Genomic DNA, 18,601 nt, shown 5'->3' with positions numbered 1-18,601 from the left:
ACAATGGAGAGGATCGAAGTGTTTGGAGAAAGACTGGGAGAAGAAGAAGACAGCAAGGGACTCCATTTTTGACATTCTACATATGTACGAAAAACTATATACAGACTTTGCCAGACCCGGGGCCACGAGATACCTGACGTGGCGCGGATCATTACTAAAAATATAGGATGGGGCATGTCCTTATATATATATATATATATATATATATATATATATATATAAAGTCTGTGTGAGTGCTAGTAAGAGTCCAATGAGAGTCTTGTAAATCAAGTCGTCCCTGTACGTGTGTATCAAGTTCCTGGTGTACTACTCAGAAGATTCATCCTTCTGACTATCAAGGTACCTAATATAAACCAGGACTATGTTATGTTAAATTCTTAATGCTTGTTCTATAAAAACAAAAAAAATATTTATCTTTATCCTTTAGTTCATTCCGTATCTTTGTTCATGTTCTTTATTACCTATATTGTCTTTGATTCTTGTTAGTTCATTTGCTTGTTCTTGTGTTGCATGACATTTAGATCCCTTGCATACCATTGCTTGTTAAGGTGTTGCATGACATATAGATCCCTTGCATTCCATTTCCACCATACTACCACCATTTCATACCATCTCCACCATACTACCACCATTGCATACCATCTCCACCACATCTCAACCGCATTCCACAGACATACTCCCCAATTCTACCTTGACCTAACCACCTGGGTGTGAAATTGGTATCAGAGTCGTAGGTGCTCCGATCTCCCCAAGCCATCTTCTCCGAGCCGGAGGGGGGGGGGGGGGGGTAGTACGCCGAAGTCGTGGAAATCCCGTAGGGTGTTGGTATGCCGAAGTCGTAGAGATCCCATTCCTCTAGAAGAGTTCCGGTAGTCACATAGCCTTGTTAGCCGAAGATAGGCATTGTTATCGGTGTAAATCGTTGGACTAGGCACTCAATAGAGGAAAAAGGTTGATCTTAATTGTGGGCTTTCCCTGCCGTTGGACTGGAAACCATCTATCCTATAGGTTGATCTTAATTGTGAGACAGTTGGTCTCTGCCGTTGGACTGGAAACTACCTATCCAAACTCCTTTGTCTTCGTATAAGATGTCTTGGTTAGTGAGGTCGCTAACTGCTTCTGACAGGTCTCTAGCCTCTTGTAGCAGCGATAGGTCGATTAAGACTATGTCTGTGAAAAATGCATCCTCTATTTGTTTTGAAGATATTGAAAAAAGCAATGCGAATTGGAAAATCCCTAAAGTAATTGTTAAAGAGATATATCATGTAGGAACTTTCTCTCTTCATTCTGATTATGACATTAAAACCATTGAAAAAACATGCCGGATCAGTTCTATGCACGAAACTTTGCATCTTCTCTCTGAAAAAGAAATAGACGCCATAAGAACTAAAATCCAATAGCATTATCTACACTTTGGTTTGGTTCAAATAGCTATCAGATCCTTAACTAGAAAAGGTTTAAATGTATCCATCCTGGCCTGTCTCAGAGACTCAGAAACAATCCGTTTCAAGATTCCCTTCTTGGGATGATTGAAGCTAGCCTAAGTAATGGCCCAGTGTTTTTTAACACTTTCCCTGATTTCTCGGTATCCTTGTCTGACTCAAACATCCACAAAACTCTCACCCTAAACCTTCAAACATCTGGCTTTGATCTTGAACTAGGAAGTGAAAATATTTCTGTAACATACTGGCCCCTTGTGCAAAACAAAATACACCCAAAGGCCTGAGTACCCTACTCCAAGCCAATCCTAGAAACAATATTATCACTCCAAAAACCTTGAAATGGGATGAGATAAAACTCCCAGAAAAATGGACCCTCAGTCAAGCTGTAGAGCCACAAAACCTTGAGCAAACCAAAGTCCAATTTGACACTAAAACTCCTGAAGGGGATGTTGAAGTGACTTTCTCTTCAAAAAGAAAAGTCTTCATTCAATCTAGACCCTCTGTTAGTATGGACAATAGACCCCAAATAAGACCACATAATATCGTCTATGCCACATATGAGGGTAATTCCTATGAACCATCAATATCTGACTTCGAGATCAACCTCATTGAGGTAGAGGACCCAGAGTGTCGGACAGATTGCGACATTGTTCTGGAAGAAAAGGATGATTTTCAAATAGATAAAAAACTTCTTCTAGCAGAAATAGGTCTTCCAAAAAAATAAGGCAAAAAAAGAAAGACACTTTAAAAATGTAGATCGGCCTTTTAGATTGAAGATTAGAGAAGTTTGGCACAAAGAGATGATTGAGCAAAAACGGAATATATTCTTCTTTGATTGGTATGAAAATAGCCAGATTAGGCACTTTGAAGAATTTTTTAGACCAGATTCTCAACAAAAGGATAAAATTGAAACTAATTATGAGAATGATAAGATTGCCATGACAAAAAGAGTTTCTAAAGATTGGAAGACTACTAGTGGCAAACACATAGATTCTATCCATCCACCTTTTGAGGCTATCCAATTGGAGGTCAACACAAAAGGAGAAACTACAAAAGCTTGTCCCCTCAAAAATATATCCAAAACCACACATGGCAAACCTGTAAAGGTGGAACATATTGGCCATCTTGTGGAGCAACAAAACTTTTCAAATATATCTTTACATGCCATTGGACAACAGACAGACCGTATAGATTATTATAGGCTTTTCTGGACAATTAAGGGGTTGGTGGGATCATTACCTAGATGAAACCCAAAGGCAAACAATAATTGAAGCTGTTAAAATAGATAATAATGGTAGGCCAATTGTCTTGACTAATGATTGATATATGCCGATATAATCCGGCACAAGGATGGCGCGATCTTGATAACAGTAAGTTCAAGAACAAGGACAACTTTTCTGCAAACTGCAGGTAAATAACTTTATACCTACCAAGGTTCGATGCGATCAAGTGACGGGAAGAGAGGCACCGAAACCTTGAGGACTTCGACTTGGTCTCCGAATGATCGCAGAACCACAAACCGGGACTATTCCACACAAAACGGCGCAGCCGAACTGGCAACCGTTGAGCACGAAGTAGGGAACCTCAGAGAGATCTTCCTCACAAGTCCAAGAAGAACTCGTAAGGACAAAGGTGTGTAAGACACTCAGCAGCGTGGCTGCAATACCATATCGGTTTATAAAAATGATCAAAAGTCTTCTAATCTCTGAGGTACATAGGGTATTTATACAGGGAACAACCCTCCTTGCTGGGTGTGAATGGACCTTGGAGTTTCTGGAGTTATGGTAAATCAAAAGTCACCACAAACTGAAATCCCGAGGAGCCTCGCGTGGCTGTTGGTCTTCTGTGCAGTCTCCACTCAATCAGTCATAACTCTTTATTGGGAAGTCCAAATGACATGCGGTTTGTTGATTTATATTTTTGATGTTGAATGGTGAATTCTTGACACTTGAAGTAGCATGTACAGTTGGGATGTCCTCATCATCCTCCCGCTCTTGAAAAGGGGTCGTCCTCGACTCTTCTAATCCATAGAACGGAGAAAGGTCGGAGTCATTGAAATTTGTACTAACACCATACGTACTTGAAAGATCAATTTCATATGCATTATCATTGATTTTTCGAAGAACTTTGAAGGGACCATCAGCTCTGGGCTGCAACTTGCTCTTGCATTGTTCAGGAAAGCGATCTTTGGGTAAGTGCACCCAAACCAAGTCCCCTGGTTCAAATAGCATCTTTTTGCGACCCTTGTTGGCGCGCTTCTCATACAACTTGGTCATCTTTTCAATGTTCACTCTATCTCGATTATGAATGTTCTTGACAAATTCAGCCCTCTTGCTTGCATTAAAACTCACACGTTCCTGCATAGGCAAAGGCAAAAGATCGATAGGAGCAGCAAGTTTGAAACCATAAACAATTTCAAATGGACAAAATTTTGTGGTTGAATGTACTGCCCTGTTGTATGCAAATTCCAGATGAGGCAAACATTCTTCCCATGATTTCAAGTTCGTCTTAAGGACAACTCATAGCATTGTTGACAACGTGCGGTTGACAACTTTGGTTTGCCCATCAGTTTGTGGATGACATGTTGTGGAGAATAGCAGCCTTGTCCCAAGTTTACCCCACAAAGTCTTCCAAAAGTAACTCAAGAACTTGGCGTCACGATCTGACACAATGGTATGAGGCACTCCATGTAGACGCACAATTTCTCTAAAAAATAATTCAGCAATGTGTGAAGCATCATCACTCTTTTGACAGGGAATAAAATATGCCATTTTGCTAAAACGGTCAACCACAACAAAGATTGAATCCCTCCCCCTCTTTGTTTGAGGTAATCCAAGAACAAAGTCAATAGAAATATCTTCCCAAGAAACACTAGGAATGGGCAAAGGAGTATATAAACCATGAGGGTTCAAACGGGACTTAGCTTTGTGGCATGTTTCACAACGAAGAACATGTCTCTCCACATCTCGCCGCATCTGTCAGACTCGGGGCAGCGGGACTGATTACAGGCGTGGAATATTCTAGAGTAAGGGATAATGCATAGATGTACCTTACCTCTATTGTAACTACTCATACAACAGTAGAACTAGTTGAGGTACAAGAAAGCTACTCGACCTCGTTGGAGTAGGACTCTAGCAGTACTTGGCTAGGACTTTCCATATAACCATGTCCCCCCAAACTATATAAGGGCCGGCAGGGACCCCTCCAAAAGACATCTCGATATCTAAGGCAATACAAACCACCACACAGGACGTCGGGTATTAGGCTCCGGTGGCCCGAACCTGTCTAAATCTTTGTGTTCCTTGTACCATCGCATTCTGATCTCGGCGAGTCCCTGCTTACAATCAATCTTCTCGGGGTATCCCTCGGAGAGCTTGGCGGTTAAACACCGACAACATCTTTGGCTAAAAGAAATGATCCGCCAGCACTTGATCCATTTTCTTGGCACCAAAGTGACCCATAAGTCCTCCAGCATAAGCTTCCTGCAAAAGCATTAGGCAAACAGAGCAATCTGGAATGCAAAGTTTGTTAGCTCGAAACAAAAATCCATCATACAAATGGAACTTTTCCTAGCCCTTGCCATCACAACATTTGTCAGATGGTTCAGCAAAGAATGAATCAATAGCATACAAATCTTTGATGTTCTCCAAACCAAGAATTTTAGCATCAAATTGAGACAGCAAAGCATGACGTCTAGATAAAGCATCAGCAACAATATTTTTCTTCCTTTTTTGTACTTGACAATATAAGGAAAAGATTCAATGAATGCACTCCATTTAGCATGTCTTTTGTTCAGTTTTCCACTCATCTCTCTCTCTCATTCTGATTTGATGATAGCCACTTCTCAAATCAATTTTTGCAAAGATGATAGCACCACTAAGCTCATCAAGCATGTCATCAAGTCTAGGTATGGGGTGTCTATATCTTATTGTGATGTTATTTATGGCTCGGCAATCAACACACGTTCTCCATGAGCCATCTTTCTTTGGAACTAAAAGAACAAGAACAACACAAGGGGAGATACTTTCCTTCACGTAACCTTTGTTGATGAGCCCTTGTACTTGGCGCTGAATTTCTTTTGTTTCCTCCGAGTTGGTGCGGTATGGTGCATGATTAGGAAGTGGAGCACCAGGAACAAGGTCGATTTTGTGTTCAATCCCTCTCTTTGGTGGCAGTCCTGGTGGTATTTCCTCAGGAAACACATCTTCATAATCCTGTAACACATCAAAAACAGCACTAGGCAAAGTAGAGGGTAAGTCATTAGTAGAAAGAATATTTTCCTTGTACAAGAGTACAAAGAACATGGCATTGGGTTCAATCAATTCTTTTCAATCCCCTTTCCTAGCCATCATGACTAAACCCTCTTTTCCCTTTGGCTCGGTTCTATGTGGCTGTGGAGTTTTATTTGGCCTTGGAGACACTCCCTCACTATCTTTGTGGGTCACTCGTAATTGTTTCTCACTCTCTCGATGTTTTCTTTTCAGATCATCATTCAAAATCTCCTCCAATGATAAAGAAAGCAAAGTGATTCGCTCGCCTTTGTAAATGAGAACAACCTTGTTGGATCGACCATGAATCTGAACATCACGATCATACAACTAAGGTCTTCCCAACAGCAATTGACATGCTTGCATAGGCACCACATCACACTCCACATGGTCATTGTATCTCCCACTAGAGAAAGGAACGGTCACAATATTGGTTACATGAAGTGCACCACAATCATTGATCCATTGCATCTTGTATGGGTTAGGATGACGCCGCTGTTGCAATCCCATTCTCTCAACCAATTCTTGACTTGCAATATTATTGTAGCTGCCATTGTTGACAATAATTCTGCACAACTTGTCCTTGATCATGCCTCTGGTATGGAAAAGATTGTGCCGCTGTCCATTCTCTTCTTTGACAGTAGTAACACTAAGCACTCGACGAGAAATGAAGCAATTATTATCACCTTCATCATGTTGGATGTCATTCTCATTATTTTTAATTTCCTCATCATAGCGTGGTGCATCTTCTTCTTCACTTTCAGATTCCCATTCACCAAGTTGATTCATAATCATAGTCCTTCGACTAGGACATTGAGCAGCAATATGCCCACGACCTTGACACTTGTGAAAAACAATGCTTCGGCTATGGGAAAATGATGCAGCAGCTGATGCAATAGAGGGGGTTGCTGTACTTGTAGTAGGACGTCGTTGTTCTTGTTGAGTTGCTGGTGAAGAAGTAGTAGAGACAACCGTATTTGCAGCACCAATGGATGGAGAAGTCGTAGATGCAGCACCTTGATATCGATCTCCAACAACAGAGGTCCCAGCGTGCTGCCGACGCCATGGAGCTGAAATAGATTGACTGCCATATGACCTCCGTCGGCCCTCTTGCTGAATTTTTCTCTCAATGCGCATAGCTTGATCGACAAGAGCTTGCAAGTTGTTATATGGAAACATCTCAACAAAACCTGAAATTTCTTCATTGAGACCATGCAAAAATCTTGCTATTTTTGACTCAGCATCTTCTCTAGTTCCTGTATGAACCAAGAGTAACTCCATCTCCTTATAATAATCATAAACTGATTTAGATCCTTGCTTCAAATTCTGCAATCTGTTGTGAAGGTCATGCTGATAGCTTGATGGCACAAAGCGTCTTCTCATCACTTTCTTGATCTCATCCCAAGTGTTGATATGATCATGTCCCAATACAAGCTGATTTTCTTGAATTTGGTTCCACCAAGTGAGAGCATAATCAGAGAACTCAACAGAAGCAAAATTTACATATCTCTGATTAGAGAGATTATGCACTCTAAAAATCTGATCACATTGCTCTTCCCACTCAAGATATGCATCTGCATCTTCCCTTCTAGTGAATTTAGGAACACTCAACTTGACTCGAGCAATGCTGTCTGGATCATTCCTATTGTGACGACCATGATGATGTCCTCCATCATGACCAGCACCTCGACGGCGATCATGGTGCTGGCCAGCAAAAGAGTTTTCATTATCATCAAATCCTTCATCATAGTCATAATGAGCATCATCTTCATCATCAAAATGCACATGACGACCACGTCCACATCCTCCTCCACGCTGATCATGAAAATCAGCATGCCGTCCACCACCATGCTGGTCAAAATCAGCACGCCATCCACCACCACGACCACCATGGCCATTGCCAAAGCGTTCATGAAATCCATTACCAAAACTAGAATTTTCATCACCCGGTTCTTCTTGATGATTATCATCATATTGATGTCATGAACCACGACCACCCGCTGTTGGAAGACGTTCATTGAACATCATCTCCATCGCCTTCAAGAGTGAGTTTGCCATTTGGCGTAACTCAGCACGTGCAACAAGGGGCTCTTCATCTCCATGGTTCCCACCAAGAACACTCGAATCAGATCCTGCCATGTTAGAATAATGCAATGAAAAGTGGAATAGGTAAAATTTGTGGAGTCATACAACCTCATCTCTTACTTACCAATGTTCTTACTCGTTCTCAAGGACTGTGGGTGTGCAAAAGTGGCAGTACTGCAGCTGTGAGTAAGCGATTGAAAGGATACAAGACGAAAGGTCCGGTTTCAGATTTTTGTAGAGCTATCGGTGGTTGTTCAAGGGAGGCTATGGTACTGAAAATCAGGTGTGTAAACCACTCAAAAGATAAACATTGCTGTCACAAGAACCACAAACTTGAGCTCCTGAAATTAAAACTTGCAATTGCACAATCCACAATATAACCCCTTTCAGATTCTTTCTTCTTCTTCTTTTTTTCTTTCTTTATTTTTTTACTCTTTCTTTCTGATCTCTTTTTTTTGGCAAACACAAGATAATAACAATGGGGTGTGGATAAAGAAAGGACAGGAACACGGTGCTAAAAAAAATTGTGACCAACAACAAGATGAATGCAAACGACATGAGATTATCAGTACCAACAAAAGGCTATAGGATTTTTGTATGGATTTTTAGTGGACTATAGGATATGGCAAAATAGATATATATGATGGATGAAAACAGTAACAGATGGTAAACAAAGAATGATAAGTGGGTGATAACAAAACCTACTGTGACAATGATAGCTCTGATTACCACATGATAGATGCCAATATAATCCGGCACAAGGATGGCTCGATCTTCACGATAGTAGGTTCAAGAACTAGGATAACTTTGCTGCAAATAGTGGATAAATAGGTTTATACCTACCAAGGTTCGATGCGATCAAGCGACGAGGAGAGAGGCACCGAAACCTTGAGGACTTCGACTCGATCTCCGAACGATCGCAGAACCACAAACCGGGACTATTCCACACAAAATGGCACAGCCAAACTGGCAACCGTTGAGGATGAAGTAGGGGACCTCAGAGAGATCTTCCTCACAAGTACAAGAAGAACTCGCAAGAACAAAGGTGTCTAAGACACTCAGCAGCGTGGCTACAATACCATATCGGTATATCAAAATGATCAAAAGTCTTCTAATCTCTAAGATACATAGGGTATTTATACAAGGAACAACCCTCCTTGCTAGGTGTGAATGGACCTTAGAGTTTCTGGAGTTATGGTAAATCAAAAGTCACCACGAACTGAAATCTCGAGGAGCCTCGCGTGGCTGTTGGTCTTCTGTGCAGTCTCCACTCAATCAGTCATAACTCTTTATTGGGAAGTCCAAATGACATGCGTTTTGTTGTGTTGCAAAGTAGACTTAATTATCTTTCCATCCATGTATAGCTTGAACCTTGAAACCTTGTGGATTGGTACAGTTTTGTATGGGAAGTTTGAACATCTAGCAGACTTTTGACCTTCTGATGAGTCTTAACTAATGTACTCGGATCTCATTAGTGGACAATCCAAAGTAATCGGCATGAATGTCATTGGAAAGTAGACTTCATATGCTTTCCAAAATGTCCTTATTGATCTTTATAGATTTTGATAATCAAAAGTTATGACTGCTTCTTTCAGACTATTCTGCAGGACTGGTCGGGTTCGAGTGTGGTCCTTCTCTGTAGTCTTCTCCTTTTTTATTCTTGTCATCCTCCTTGATGAGCCTGAGTAATAGCAACATGAACGATGCAGTATATAATTCTCATTGATATTAAAATGAATTTCATAAAGTAGCGCATTAACCTCTTGTTGTAGTTTCTTAGCTCGGCTACACGTAATTGGTCCATCAAAGACTTGGGCTGGTGTCGACATAGGTGTAGCTTGAATTGGAGGTTGTAACATGTTGCTTGGTGGTGTGGTCGACGTGGTCATTGTTGGAAATATGCCCTAGAGGCAATCATAGAGATGATCATATTTCCATGTATTCATGATTAATAAAGTATTTTTTGAATATCCATGAAAGGCAACTTGTATTGTTAAGCAATTATGTGTATTGTTTGTGAAACACTTGTATGGTTATTCGAAAGATGTTCCAAGTCGGAGTTCATGAAAAGAACACGCATGAATATTAGACTAGCACATGTATTACTTGATGACTATGTTTCACAAGTCATGGACATGGAGATGTCAAACTAATAATGTGGGCTCATGTAATACATGAGACTGAACTGACCCGACATGAGAGATGGTGATTTCTCATTACACAATATGTACACTGTGTCCTTAGACCTGAGATTGTCACATGTACTCAAGATGTGAACCGGCTTACTTAGGAGTTATCAAATGCTACTCCGTAACTGGGTAGTTATAAAGGTGGCTTTCGGATTTGTCATGAAGCATGCTGTGAGACTGTTGACGCTCACTAACGATCATTTCCAGGCGTCAACTTGATCAGAAAATCATGAGAGTTTGCATTTTTTACACCCATCCTTATTCAATAAAGTCCCTAAACCACACTTTACCTTTTAGAAAATGCAAGTTGTGTTTCTGAGCTAATATGCAGGTTACAAGCACAATTTGTGTTGGTGGAGAGTGTCTCTGGAATGGACGAACACAACAACAGTAACGGATGAGCACACAAATTAAGTAGGAAATGTTCTCTCTCTATTCAATGTGTCCCATCAATGTTTATTACAGGGGTATTTATAGGTGGCGTTACGCCTCCCAACTACAATTACACTTCTGCACCCATACAATGGTAATATTCCCAAAATATTCGCGCTTTTGCCGAGGAAGCAAAATTTTTCGGAGTTAGTCCGTTAGTTCGCGCCCAAACTAGGCGGAGAAATTTTGGCGGGAAGGAAGAAATTTCGGCTTTGGTTCCTTGGCCTTTGAAATGGACCAATTTGCCCCTCGTTTCCCAAGTTTCGATTGTGGAGTGCGGGGCGCGAGCGTCTTTCCACTTCACGGGGCTGGTGTTTGTAGGTTTTTCGCGCCCGCCCCCCTATAAGTACCGACGCCGCGACGGTAATCGATACCGCGTGCTGCGCTCTACCTCCTTACCTCTCGCCATCTTGTCTCGCGAAGGCTTGTCTCATACCTTGCCATCCTTCGACGTTCTTCGGCCATAGTGTTCAGAAAGTGGGTCTTCGGAATTCTCTTCGTCTTTGGGGATGGCGCTGAAGAAGGATCTTTCAAAGGGGCCGACCACCACAGTACTCGGCCTATCGAAGATGACTCCGTCCCTGCTCAACGACCTAGCTCGGCGTGGCTTCATCTCTGTAGACGATGTCTGTGCGCCTCCCACTGGTGAGACCATTGCTCATCCTCGACCCAACGAAGTGGTAATTTTTCGCGACTTGTTCACCGCCGGTCTTCGCATGCCCTTGGACCTCGTGGTGGTGTACATCTTTTGTCTTTTCAAGGTATATCTGCATCAGATGACTCCGACGTCGATCGTCCGGCTGAACCTGTACATGTGGTTGGCGAAGACTTGCCGGTTGGCCCCTAGTGCCGAAGGATTTGCTCATGCCTTCCGGGTTCACTATCAACCAAAGAAGATTTCTGTGCAGTCTTCTGGCGGTGCGGAGATATCAGCCATCCCCCAATATGGCTGTTATACCTTCGCCTTCGACAAGAATTTGCCGAGCCTGGTGGCTGCGAGCAAGAACAAATGGGCCAATGACTGGTCATCGCACTGGTTCTACCACTCGGTGGAGCTGGATCAGTCGACGAAGATGCATCCCCTCGTCATCGACCACATCCCTGCCCTTGGGGATGTGCCGAAGGCTGCTTCCTATGCCCGAGTTGAGTTGAAGACGAGGCGCTGCTGGCCTTGCTACGGAAGTTGTCGAAGACCTTCAGCACCTGCGACATAATCGAAGAGTTCATCGTGTGCGGCTACTTCCCGGTCAGGGCCGGTTGGGAGATCTCCAGCTGGTCAGCTGAAGACCGATGAATTGAGGGCATTCCAATACCCGATTTTGTGATAGTCTTCAATCTTCGCACCGATCGTGAGTTTTTACTTCTTGGGTCTTCGTGTTTCTTCATTACCTTTTCACTTCGTCACTTACATTTTTTGCCTCTTCGTCCTTGCAGGTGTTGATCCTGTTGTCATCGAGAGCTGGGCCGATGAGATGATCGGTCCGGTTTTGAGGGATTGTTGACGCTTCTTAAAGCGCCAATTTACGTACCGCAAGCGCACGGATCGTGTAGCTTTTCCCTTAGAGTATTCCCCCAAGGTTTATCAATCCACGGAACAAGTGTATTACTATGCTTAACTAAGCACTAATGATGTTGGTAAAAGATCTATATTGAGTGTTTGAGTGTGAAACAGATCTAATCTAACCAATCTAATCTAATCTAGACTAGTGAGCAATGATAGATGTGTGCACAAGATATGAAGAGCATTTGTCCATAGGGTCTAGGATCACTAGAGATGTAATCGCCAAGCAACGAAGAACGGATCTAATATACCAAAGGTGTGTTCCAAGATCAAAACCTTTCCCTCCCGTATACTGTCACTACACGAGGATAATCGGTAACGAATCAACAAGAACACGATAGTTGATGTAATCTAAGTAAACCATGCAAGAGCAAAGCAAACCCAAAGCCAAGTCGCGAACTATTAGGCATCAAAGCATCATCAACAAGAATCGTGATAGATCAATCTCATAAAGGATTCGGCAATTACAACTCAGGATCTCCTTACAACCCCATGAACAAACGAGGACTTTACCCCATAAAGCTAAGTGAAGCGTAGTCGATCATGGTGGTGAAATCTCCGGCAAGGGATGGATCCCTTGCTGTCCTCCAACTTGCAGCGGCACCGAGGGACGATGAGGCCTCCGGTGTCGCCTTTCTCTTGTGTCCAACTCGAATGGATCTCTGAAACTCTTTCTCTGGGATCTCTCTGGATGTCCCCCTGGATTGCTCTTCTTTGACGGCGGCTTCGGGGTATTTATAGGCAGATATGGTCGGTGGTTTTGGTAAAACATAGATTAGGGTTGACGCATACTTCGCGCTGAAGAAAACCGAGATCGATTGGACTCCGAAAAGGGCTAGGCCGGCCGGCCCAAGGACTCCAGGCTGGCCGGCCTGGGCCTTTTCTGGCCCCTTTCGGTCCCATCTTTCGCGTGTTGAATCTTCCTCTTATTCCTCATCTTAGCCCAGTTATAACCATGCGTCAAAACATCTCCGAAATTGTCCAATTTCCTGTCAAAATGCAACATGCTCCAAAATCCAGGACAAAATCGAAAACGGTCAAGTTCGGGTGCCAAGTGGCGGGTTAGTACATGAATCATCCCAAAGAATTTACCAAAACAACTTCTAATCATATAGTAAAATGGGTACTTAAGGAGCGCCAACAAGGATGAACACAAAGCCTTGGTGGGTCATCTCAGCGGGGTCCGCCGGAATCGGGTATTCCATGCCCTGAGCCTCTCCGCTCCTCAGCAGGTGGCCGAGGTAAAAATTGTTGAGTGCCAGGGCGCCGCCCTCGCATATGCCACGGAGAAGGCGAAGGTCTTGGAAAGGGCAAAAAGGAAGCGGGCGTCCTCATCGGTGGCAACTGTTGACGGTCCTTAAGTGTCGTTTTCGACCGTCAAATCTTGCAGCTTTTCACCAAAAATAATCACCAAACTTAGATATAGGGCTTATAACTAATCATTTCCACGAGTTTTGGTGAATTGTTATCTGCAGGCACCCACATCTGTAAAAGGGAGAAAACATGAGTGAACACGAGGAAGAATGCACAAAAAGATCAACACTAAGATGTGTCACTTACAAGGAGGGTCCACATGTCAGAGCAAACGGGGGAACCAAGGCAAATGCACCATGGGATCTTGACATGGGCCCATAGATCAGACTCCCCGAGGAGGATAAGGACGAGGGGCGGCCAGGTGGGGCCGGCCGACCCCCTGGGTCGGCCGAACCTGGCCGGCCTCCCGTCCAGGTGCACTTCGACGTGGCGTGCCCCCTACTCCTCCTGGTCACCTTCCATATATGCTTTTGGCGGGAACCGACCCTGAAGACTATAAAAGGGGGCTCCCTCCACCTCTCACAACACACACCATTTCATATGTGAAGGAGAAGAGTAGAGAGGATTAACCTCTTTGTATCATTAGCCTAGGGAGTGTGTGAGAAAGGAGTGCGGAGAAGAGTCGGACTTGTTGGCATCTCTTCGGCGTTGTACTTCTACGGATACGGTACATTTGGAGTACATATCCGGGTTTTTCTAATTGGTGAGTTCTAGTTAAGTTATTATTTTGTTCTCATTCGTTCGCGGGTTCATCAACCGTTCTCGTAGCGGATATTCTAGAAGAGGACCCCTGATAAAGACGGGATAACCCTGCGCAACTCTAGAGTAGTAGTCGAAGGCATAGGCGTGGTGTCTGGGCCTTAGATTACCTTTGTTTGTCTCATACTCAGCTGGTATTGTGGGGTAGACAGCAGGTGGTGACATCCCTGTCCGTCCGCTATGAAGACAGTCTGTGTGGTTAGTGCACTCCCCCCCCGCCTGGGTACGACAGAGAGCGATACCGGATATTCCTTGGCAGACCAGGGTCAAACCGGTGCCTGAAGTGAGCGAGTGGAAACATTAGTGTATCTTCGCTTGAACCTATCCAAAGATTGAAATCACACTCCCTAAGGTCTCTTATCTTCTTTGGGGTAATCTAGATAGAAGACAATTACACACCCGTTCCTCGTGGAAAATACGATACCCTGAATACTCCCGGGTGAAGTGCTACAACGGTATTTCCGTGCGCTTGCGGATTTCTCTGTAAGAGTTAAGAAATACCAACAAGCATTTCTGGCACCGTTGCCGAGCAAACGGTTGCTATAGTTGTCTTGGAACTTAGTTGCTCGTGTATCTTTTCTTTTATCCTTTCTTTTCTTTTTATCCTTATCCCATGGACACCCTTTCTATCCACCAACTCTCTGCTCCCTCGGGCGAGTTCCTAGAGCCACCACAGTCATCCAAACCAAGCACTGCTTCAGGCTTTGAACTCCGCCCTGGCTTCATAGCCATGGTCCGAGAACAACCCTTCTTAGGATATGAGCTAGAAAATCCCTACCATCACCTACGAGAGTTCGAGCAAATGTGCTCTTGCTTGTCCATTGCAGGCATGGCACAAGAAACACTTCGGTGGAAGTTATTTCCTTTCTCCCTTGCTGAGAAAGCGAAACAATGGTACACCCATAACGTAGGAAAGGTAAACAGAGAATGGGAGGAATTGCGGAACTGGTTCTGTCTCGCATTCTTCCCTATTTCTCGCATCGCTTCCCTGCGTAAAGAAATCCTCGACTTTCATCAGAATGAGAAGGAGACCCTTGGGACAGCTTGGGCTAGATTCTCACAACTCACACATGCCAGCCCAGACCTGTCCATTCTCGACCATGTGCTGCTTCAGCACTTCTGGTTGGGGCTGAACAATGACACAGCCCAACAGCTTGATATCACCGCTGGGGGATCTTTCGCCTGTAAAACCACTTCCGAAGGGGTGGCACTCCTGGATCGTATCCTGGAGAACACCTCCTTCACAGAACCCCTCCTAGTAGTACAACCTTCAAGCCAGGAGGAAGTTTCGATAGCTGAGCCCATTCACTCTTTAGTAACCCATGATGAATTATCGGCCAGACCTTCCCCTGAACCAGAAGACCCGGAGGAGGAAGAAATTTTGTCTCCGGAATTCCCGTTTAACATTGAGGAGGATATATTCTATGACTTTGGCAATACCACATTATATCCCCTCCAGAAAAGGCCTCCAGTCCCTTTAGACCCACTGGGCGGTCTTGATAAGGCTTCCCTTAGAGAGACCGTAAAAAGGGTGACCGCTATCATGAGCAATGAATGGGTACAGGAAGGGGAAACATCTTCCGAAATAATCCAATTTCATGCCCCCTCCTTAACCATTCCATGTTCCATAGAAGGGACTGCAGTCACGGCTCTTTACAATCCCATGGTTGGAGTAAACATTATTTCTGCTTTGTTCGCTTCTGATCGCTTAGACAAAAGACGTGTTACTCTAACTATAAAATCCCTTAGAACTGGGCCACGTTCCACATTAAGAGGGATTGGGATTATGCACGAAGTGCCAGTTTGGCACAGGGAAACGGAGATTGCTCTAGACTTCCATGTCTTCAAAGTCCAGGACTTTGACATCTTGATAGGGCATCCCGTAGAAAAGCTCTTCCTAGATGTTCTTAATCTAGGAGAACTTCAGGTGTCTCTTGGGGGAAAACCATTCACTTTGCCCATCATCCAAGCCAAAAACTACATGGCCGAATCTATTCCCCAAGAAGGACCCGTTGAGGAGGTGTTGGCTGTCATGCCAGACGATGACTCTAAACCCTCTTTAGAAAAAGATGCTGAACTCTTCATCCAAGAAGAGGACGAATTAGAGGAACAACTCAAACTACCTATTCACGAGAAGCCAACACGACCTCCAATAGAACTAAAAGTCCTTCCCGACGGCCTTCGCTATGCTTTCCTCAATGGTGACACACAAACTCCCGTCATCATTAGTAGTCACCTTTCCGATGAGGAGACGGCTAAACTCTTAGCCGTATTCATAAAGCATAGATCCATCTTTGGCTATTCACTCGAGGACCTTAAAGGGATCAGTCCTACCCTTTGCACTCATCGTATCCCTATCGACTCTACCTGCACACCTTCTAGGGAGCCTCAGTGTAGGCTAAACAATATGATGAGAGATGTCGTTAAGAAAGAGGTCCTTAAGCTCTTACATGCTGGGGTCATTTATCCCGTGCCACATAGCGAGTGGGTGAGCCCGGTACAAGTTGTACCAAAGAAGGGAGGTATGACGATCGTTCAAAACAGCAAAAACGAACTCATACCTCAAAGACTTGTCACGGGGTGGAGGATGTGCATAGACTATCGGAAACTTAACTCAGCCACAAAGAAAGACACTTTCCGCTGCCCTTCATTGACGAAATGTTAGAGCGGTTGGCCAAGCATTCTTTCTTCTGTTTCCTTGATGGGTATTCCGGTTATCACCAAATTCCCATCCACCCTGATGATCAAAGCAAGACCACATTTACTTGCCCATACGGAACCTATGCTTATCGGAGGATGTCTTTCGGGCTTTGTAACACTCTCGCATCGTTTCAGCGGTGCATGATGTCTATCTTTTCAGACATGATCGAGGAAATCATGGAAGTTTTCATGGACGATTTCTCCGTCTATGGAAAACTTTTGATCGTTGTCTCGAAAATTTAGACAGGGTCTTGCAGCGATGCCAAGAAAAGGACCTGGTGCTGAATTGGGAAAAATGTCATTTCATGGTCCGTGAAGGCATCGTCCTTGGGCACCTTGTGTTCGAGAGGGGGATTAAGGTGGACAAAGCAAAAATCGATGTTATAAAACGTCTCCCACCTCCAGTTAACATCAAGGGGATCCGTAGCTTCTTGGGTCATGCGGGGTTCTATCGCCATTTCATTAAAGATTTCTCTCAGATCGCTAGACCCCTTACAAACCTTTTAGCTAAGGATGCGCCCTTCAAATTCACGGATGAGTGCCTTCGCGCCTTTGAAATCCTAAAAAAGGCACTCATCTCGGCTCCAATCATTCAACCCCCAGATTGGAGCCTCCCATTCGAAATAATGTGTGATGCTAGCGACTATGCTGTTGGCGCGGTCTTAGGCCAAACCAAAGATAAGAAGCATCATGCAATTACCTATGCTAGCAAAACTCTGACAGGAGCACAATTAAATTATGCCACTACTGAGAAAGAGCTCCTTGCAGTTGTTTTTGCTATTGATAAGTTTAGATCTTACTTGGTTGGAGCAAAAGTTATTGTTTATACTGACCATGTAGCTTTGAAATATTTGCTCACCAAGAAAGATGCTAAGCCCCATTTGATTCGGTGGATTCTCTTACTCCAAGAATTTGACCTTGAAATAAAAGATAAAAAGGGAGTAGAGAATACTGTAGCCGATCACTTGTCGCGTATGCAAGTTACTAACCTGCAGGAACCACCAATCAATGACTTCCTACACGACGCCATACTGCTCAAGGTGATGGATTCCAACCCATGGTACGCAAACATTGTGAATTTCATGGTTGCAGGTTATGTACCACCTGTGGAAAACAAGAAAAAGCTGATCTTCGAGAGCAGACGTCACCTTTGGGATCCACCGTACTTGTACAGGGTGTGTACAGATGAATTATTGAGGAGATGTGTCCCTACAGTAGAAGGGGTATAGATCATAGAGAAATGCCATACTGCAGTGTATGGAGGCCACTTTGGAGCTTTCAGAACACAATTAAAAATTTGGCAAAGTGGTTTCTTCTGGCCCACAATGTATGAAGACACCAGAGAATTTATTTGAAGGTGCCGAAGATGCCAGCTACAGGGAGGCATCACTGCTCGCAATGCAATGCCCCTCACATACAATCTCCAAGTTGAACTATTCGATGTCTGGGGTATTGACTGCATGGGGCCATTCCTAAAGTCCCATGATTGCGAGTACATCCTGGTTGCTGTGGACTACGTCTCCAAATGGGTGGAGGCATTACCCTGCCGAGCTGCAGACGCCAAGCATGCGAGGAAGATGTTTCATGAAATCATCTTCCCTCATTTCGGAACACCAAGGATGGTTATAAGTGACAGGGGGTCCCATTTCATCGACAAGACCTTCCGCCGCTTCCTAAAAGAACTCGACGCAAGACACAACATCGCTACACCCTACCACCCTCAAACTAGTGGACAGGCAGAAACTTCTAACAAGGAAATCAAGAGTATTCTGCAGAAAACGGTGAACGAGATGGGTAAAGGATGGAAGAACATGCTACCTGATGCACTTTGGGCATACAGAACAGCATATA

The sequence above is a fragment of the Panicum virgatum genome, chromosome 7K, assembly GCF_016808335.1.
Source record: "Panicum virgatum strain AP13 chromosome 7K, P.virgatum_v5, whole genome shotgun sequence".
Classification (NCBI taxonomy): Eukaryota; Viridiplantae; Streptophyta; class Magnoliopsida; order Poales; family Poaceae; genus Panicum; species Panicum virgatum.
The sequence above is the reverse complement of the archived record's forward strand: the minus strand, read 5'-3'. Positions refer to the sequence as shown.